Genomic DNA, 8,028 nt, shown 5'->3' with positions numbered 1-8,028 from the left:
AACATGCTGTGGACGAGTCTCGTAGGAACAAATAGAGAAGTGGTGTAATGAACAATGAACTGTTGCTTTAACTGTTTGAAGACACCACAAAAGGCTATAAATCCTAAATGTTCTGCATAGTTAACATGTAGAACAGGCTCAGCTGACTCACTAAAATGAAATTGCCAGGATTTTGTTTCCAGTACAGACCAAAGGCAATGACAGTCAAATGACAAGTGGTCACGCTCACCTCTGTCCCTTTTTTGTCTAAAATCTTTTGTATTTTGTATTTTTCACATTTTCTGTGTCACGCCCCTTTGCCAAAATTTTATTCTACAATCTGCCACCTTGCCTTGAGCTTATCATTTTAGTTTTCTCAGGACAAGTAGTAGAAGTGGTTGAACTTTCCTCCACAGCAATGCATCATGCATAGAGTATGACAAGCCCCACTGGGGCAGGATAGGGCATGTACAACTTCCATTTATGTTCCAAGAGCAATGTTGCTTTTCCTCCCTTTGGCAGTTTAGTTTGAGCCAAGCCACCGAGATCTCAGATTCCCATTGTTAAAAGGGAAATAATATGCAGCTCTGTTCTTTTGGCTTCAACCGAACTAAAGTCACAAGTCAGGAGTGTGATAAAATACTCCCAACTTGCCTGGATAAATGCAGCACCAATAACAGTTAAGAGACTTGAGACCATCTCGGAAAAAACAGTTCAATTGATTGGCAGCCCATCCGCCACCATAAACATTTGATGCACAGTGGTAGCAGCCTGTACTGTCTACAAGATGCTAGTCAACAAATCAGCAATGTTTCTGCATTATGCAAACCCCACTGCGAGCATTATTGGTTACATATGCTTAATTAATATCTCTGGTGTCATGACAACAGATCAGAACCCTGAATTGCTTATGGATTGAACTTTTGAATAAGATATTTTAAAAACAAAGACAACAAGCCAGCAAAAGATGTTGAATTGCACAAGGTTGCTGATAAAGTAACTTCTAGCAAGGAATGCACTGACCGCTGAAAGATTCTGTGTATGAACCCCTGAAAACTCCAACCTTGTAGGGTGCTGAAGAAGATTTAACAAGCGAGATTTCAAATGGCAGAAATGCAAAGCAATCATTTTGTACAATTATCTTAAGCTTTTCAACAGTTTCCTTACAAAACTTTATTTATCTTTCTGATTTTTACCTCTGGAGATCCCTTCATTTTCCCCCACATGACACCATTTATTGTTCATTTCTGAGCCCTGTTTTCTATAATCTAAGGAATTTTTTTCTTCCATTCACCATGGCCTTTTGTCTTTTATTCCATTTTGTGATTCATGGATGACTAAATATAAGAATCATCTGTGAAGTGATTTAGGAACAATGATCACAGCCAAAAACAATGAATTAAGAAACAATAAATTAAGGAATGACTGCCATGCAGACATTTGATTTCCAATAATTTGTTCCTTAAATAAGAATGTTACATAAACAAATCACATGCCATAGCATGCCATATATTGGAAACCATCCATCTGCCTAATATCACATCTTCACTATTTATCTGCTGGGTGAGTCTTTCCTGGGTTAGACAGGACTATGCAACATTGTCACAGTAAGCATGTTATTTCTGAACTCCAGCTGCACAATTCTACATTGTCCTTCTCTTCCCTGCATTCCCATTACTTTGCAGTCAAGGCTCATTGATCCATCTTCTTCTTGTCCCTGCAACTCAGGATTCTAACTTCTTTCATTCCTTAGCTTTTCCTTCCCCCATCAATCTAAAAGACATGAAAAGCCCAGCCTAAATGAATTATTTCTCTACATTGTGAAGATGTAGACATTGTAACAAAGTTAGCACTGACAACCTGTACTTTAGTTATCATTGAGTAGGCATTGATGGGCTTTCTTCTCAGGAGCATTTTAAAGATAGCAGTATGCCAGGAATGCCAGTCCATTCTGGGATATCCCTGTAATGGTGAGTTGTTCCTGGTATGGCGAGTGGAGATTGGGGCTAGAATCAGACATTGCCACAGGGAACAGTAGAATAGCTCATTAAGGAGGTGAGCTTGGTAAGATGCACTGAGGAAACTCACTGATAGAAACCCTCCATGAAACTTGGTGAAGCATGACACTTAGCCAAAAGAATATAAGATTTATCCCAATGCACCCTTTGAGGTGCCAGGGTCCGTCTGTTTAAGTGGTGCTGCCAAATAAATTTTGTCAACTTGCTGCAGTGCATTCTGCAGGTAGCACACATTGCAGCCAGGATAAGGCTGACAGTGGAGAGAAATTGTTTACATTGGTTGGCCTAACACAAGTGCCCATGGGTGGCAAGAGTTCACCCCATTAATTACTGCACCTTTAGCCTAAGAAATGAAGAAACTACGACCCAAGAAATGTACTGATGTCACTCAACGAATTGTGTAACGCTGTTACATCAGCTGGGTCATCCCTTTAAGGGAATTCGGACATGACAGATTCATTGAATTTAAAGGATGGAAATATTAAAAGGGAGGTGAAAAACAGGTTGTTCATGAATATTGTTTTTGCAAAGTAAACTATATTTGGAATCAAACATCCTCCCTAATACCTCATCTACAAATCCAAATTGACAGTCACAAGATTTCATTTTGTTCTGTGAATGTCAACATCTAAAATACAATTGTTTCTCGGCTTTATCTCCATAGTGATCAGCAGTGTGGAACCATGCCTGGCACAATAAAGGGAGTCAGTTTGATGCACACCTGCTTCTAACACTAAAGTTGTCACAATATCAGGCTGTTAAGTAAACTGGAAGAATTGGCAAACATTTGTGATGCCTCCAAACACTTGGGTTACAGATTTTAACGTTTTGATGGCTGCACAATGCACAAGAGATGCACTTTTTTTTAAAAAAATGTGTGCATTTCACAACCTCGCGATATCCAAAGTGCTTCAGAGCCAATTAAGTACTTCTGAACTGAAGTCACTGTTCTAATGTAGGAAATGCAGAACAATTTTTCCTATGGCTGGTTTAGACAGGGGTTGGCTATCAATTTCCCCTTTATTTGGCTCATTTGCAAAAATTTCTATTTATAATCTTAATGTCTCTCACCACAATCAAATATAGCCACAATTATATGGAAATTTATTGGTGGGTAATAGCAAGCAAATATTCATAAATGCAGCATTGGTGCTGTTAGTTCTACTAACCAAAGACCAAGAAATTTAACAGAATATTGTAGCAAGCTGATTAAACAAGATGCAGTCCTAGATACAGCTAAAGCACAATTCAAATCAAAGAGGTTAACTTTACCTTCACGGTTATCAAATGACAAAGCACACTGACCAATTATCTGTACACAAGACAAAGAGGTGACCATGAATTTGAAGCACCTCACTTGTTCAAACAAGAAACAAGAGTAGACAACTCGATCCTTTGAATCTACTGCACCTTTAATGAGATCAAGGCTGATCTGATTTTAACTTCAACTCTACAAGAAAGCTAATGGAATAGTCTTTATATTGAGACAACCGGAGTGTAAGGATGCAGACATTATGCTGCAGTTATACAAAACCCTGGTTAGATCCTGCTGGGAGTAATGTGAGCAAACCTGGGCACCACACCTTAGGAAGGGTATATTGGAGGAAGTACAATGTAGGTCTACAAAAATGCTATCTGGACTTCAGGGTTAAGCTATGAGGAAGAGATTATACAAATTTGGCCTGTTTTCTGTAGAATTTAGAAGGTTAAGGAGAGATCTGATCAAAGTCTTCAAGATATTAACAGGGAAACACAGAATAAATAAAGATAAACTATTTCTACTGGTTGGGGATTCTAGAATTAGGGCCAGACCATTCAGGAGAGATATTAGGAAGCACTTCTACACACAAAGGCTGGTAGATGCTTGAAACTCTCTTCCACAAATGGCAGTGGATGCTGGGTTGTTGTAAATTTTAAACCTGAGGTAAATACATTTTCTATTAAGCAAAGGTGTTTCAGGGATATGAGCCAAAGGCAGGTAAATGGAGTTAGGTCACAGATCAGTCATTATCTCATTGAATGGCAGAACAGGCTCAAGGAGCTGAATGGCCTTCTTCTATTCCTATGTTCCTACTTCTTCCTACCCCTGATAAACTTACATCCTCTTAATAATCAAGAATCTATCTATCTTTGCCTTGAAGATTCCGCATCCACTGTCCTTTGAAGAAGGGAAATCCAAAGACTTTAATCATCAGAGAGAATCATTTTCCCCATTTTTGTCTTACATGGGCACCCTCTTATTTTTAAACTATGTCCCCTAGTTCTAAATTTTCCCACAGTGTTGACATCTTCCCCACATCCACCTGGTCAAGTCCTGTCAGGATCTTATATGTTTCAATTAAACTACCTCTGACTCTTCTAAACTCCAGAGGATACAGGCTTAGCCTGTACAGCCCTTCCTCATAAATCAATCCGCTCATTCTAAATATTAGTCTCGTAACAAAATACCAAGGAATTGTGGATGTTGAAAATCTGGAGCAAAAACAGAAATTGCTGGAGAAACTCAGCAGCTCCATCAGTGTCTTTGGAGAGAAAGCAGAATTAGTGTTTTGGCTCCAATGACCCTTCTTCAGAACTAACTGGGGCCAGATAACGGTTGGTATATATACTGAAGATGGATGGGGGGAGGAGAAGGAGTAAGCGATAGGTGGAGATGGTGCCCAGAGAGAGAGAGAACAGCAGTTAGCAGGCAAAGGAATAGATAATGGTCAGTCTAGTAAACCTTCTCTGAGCTGCTTCCAATGCATTAACATCCTTCAGTAAGCACGGTGACCAGTACTATGTACAGTTCTCCAGATATTGTCTCTCCAATGCTCTGCGTTATTGAAGCATACACTCCTTACTGTTGTATTCAATTCTCCTCACAATAAAACATAACATTATAATATTTTCCAGATTACTTCCTTTACCTGCACACTAACCTTCTGCAATTTTTGCACTAGGCCGTCCAGATCACTCTGCAGTCCAGAGCTCTGCAACCTCTCACTATTTAGATAATATGCTTTTTTCCATTCTTTTTGCCAAAATAAATAATTTCACATTTTTCCACATTACACCTCATTTGCTAGATTTTTGCTTACTCACTTACCTATCTATATGCCTTTGTAGGCCAGTTCCTTATGTCCTCTTCATAACTCACTTTTGCACCTATATTTGTCATCAGCAAATTTAAATACCATACCTTCAGTCTCTTCATCCAAATTATTTATATAAATTGTACAGAGTTGAGGCCCCAGCACTAACCCCCGTGGTGCACCACTTGTGACTGCTTGCCCGCCTGAAAAAGATCCATTTATTCCTACTCTCTGTTTCCTGTTAGCCAGCCAATCTTCTATCCATGCCAATATGTTAGCCCCAATACTATGAGCTTTTATTTTCTACAATAACCTTTGTTGGGGCGCTTTGCCAAATGGTTGCTGGAAATATAAATACAATATATCCACTGATGCCCTTTATCTACAACACAAGTTACTTCTTCAACGAGATCCTGTAAATGTTAAACACGATTTCCCATTGATAAAACCATGTTTGCTCTGCCTGAATGTCTTGAGCTGATCCAAATGACCTGTTATAAAAGCATTACTAATAGCTTCAAATATTTTGCCTATGACAAATGTTGACCTAACTGACCTGTAGCTTCCTGCTTTCTGTCTCCCTTTTTGAATGAAGGAGTTACATTAACTATTTTCCAATCTAAAGGAACCTTCCCCCAACTAATGTGTTTTGCAAAATTAAAATCAATGCATCAATTACCTCACTAGCTACTTTTTATAAGACCATAGAATGAAATCCATCTGGATCTGAGGAATTGTCAACTCACAGTTCCAACAATTTACTCAGTGCTACTACCCAATAATTGTGATTTCTTCAGGCAGGGACTTCCCTTTCAATTCCTGATTTACAGCTATTCCTGGGATGCTACTTGTATTCTCTCTTACTGAAGGCCAACACAAAATATCTGTTTAATTTACCTTCCATCACTAATTCCCCAGCCTCATTTTCTATAGAACAAACACTTACTTCGTTAACTCTTCTTTTTTAAATATCTGAAGGAACTTTTCCCAACTGTTTTTCATTTTTTTTTAGCAAACTTTCTCTCATTAACAAGGGCCCTCAATATAGATCACCAGACTGTGACGTTCTAATTTCAAATTACCTTCAGCAAGGTGATGTAACTCTGTTCCTCTGGGCCTAAGAAAAGTAGTTCCAAACTTTTCTGTTTGGTACCATGGCCATTAGGATCTTTTATAGCCAACAACAGTAAAGGCCTGAAAGGATGAAGTAAGTGAAGGATTATATATTTGAAGATAAGGCAAAGGAAGAACACAAGATAACATAGGGTATCTGGCACAGAAACAGGTCGTTCAGATCAACCAGATCATGCCAGTGTTTATATACCTCATCTCAATTTATTATCATTATTTTCTATTCACTTATTCCTTATAGATATTTTATAATCTGAGATGATATGATACAACTTTGCAGCTGGTGGGGCTTGAACCTGGACCTCTTGGTCCAGAGAAGTATTTTGAATCAACCTATTCATACACAATATGAAGCATTTACAGCACAGGGAGGCTTGAACCTAGATCTTCTAAAGCAGAGGTAGGGACAATACCATTGCTACATAACAGCCCTTCCTAATAGATACTTTCTAATCAACCTATGTAGACTTGTTATTACACAACTCTGGAGCAGTTGGGACTTTAATCCAGGCCTCCTACCTCAGAGGTAGGGATACACTGTGCCACACGAACCCGAAACATTTAACAGCACCTTTTTGGTAGAATGGTGCCAGTAAGATTCGAACACAGGAACTCACGTTTACAAGCCAAGGCATCTCTCTCACTTCTTCATTATATGTTTTCACATTTTCCTTTAAATACAGCTATTACATTCACTTCAATCAGTCCTTGTGACAATGATGAAATGAGGCTGGAGATTAGTACATTCTGGATGCAGGATTTCTTCTAAATTCCCTCTTAGATTGTTTAGTACCACAATATTCCTCATCTCTGGCCTAGTCTTGTAGCCACTGTGTTTATGGATCAAGTCCAATTGAGTTTCTGAACAATGCTAAACCCCAGGATGTTGATAGTAGGGGATTCAGTGATGGTTACACCATTGAATGCAAAGTGCCAGTAATTGGTCGCTTATTGGTCACTTATTGGTGATGGTCATTGCCTGGTATTTGTGTGGTGTAAATGTTACTTGCCACCTGTCAGCCCAAGTCTGGATATTGTCCGGATGTTAGTGCATTTGAACATGGACTATTTCAGTAATATTGACAATGGAATTCTCACCCATCGATTTGGAGAACCACTGTGAAATCTGAATTGTTTCCATGGAGGAGGCCCAGATTAAATACCTCTCAAATTCCACTCCCTGAGAGCTGCTGGCTAACATTGCCAACAAGTGCCACCAGGTGCAGGAGTTACTTCATAAGGGATCATCGCTGAATCCCTGGACTTGGATGAGTGAGGGTGGGATCATGGGAGGAGGAAGTCATAAAGGAAGGGGGTGTCATGGAGGCTTGGAGGCAAGGGCAGGGGTGTGGCATTCAGTAGTCTCCTGTATTCTAAATTTTTAGTCTCTCAAACAGGCACTGAATGCTTGACACAAGAGATGACCTCAATAGATCACCCCGTGTTCAGGAAACATGGAAAAACCATGTGCCTACTAATTAATCCCTGAGCCAACACTAAATTCTAGTGGACTCAAGGATAATTTGTGTCAGTGGGCTCTTTATTGAGCCTGATTGGCACCCCATTGCATGTGGACAAGTTCCCTCCCTGCTTCTAACTTAATCACAGGAGGATTTCCTTTTGTTAGTAGACTGAAGTTTGGCCATCCAATGGTGAAATCCATGTTTCCTGCTGCAATGGGCTGTGTTAACTTCCAGCCAGGGTGCTGATAGATAGTGTCAAAATAGAGGCTAGTAGTGAGAGGATTAACTACAGCCCAACAGTATTTTTCATTTGCAGTTTCCAGGGGTAACAGGATGTCTTTTGCTCTTTGAATGAGAGTGACA

Source organism: Rhincodon typus, chromosome 11, assembly GCF_021869965.1.
Source record: "Rhincodon typus isolate 14 chromosome 11, sRhiTyp1.1, whole genome shotgun sequence".
NCBI classification, from domain to species: domain Eukaryota; kingdom Metazoa; phylum Chordata; class Chondrichthyes; order Orectolobiformes; family Rhincodontidae; genus Rhincodon; species Rhincodon typus.
Note: the sequence above shows the minus strand (reverse complement) of the source record.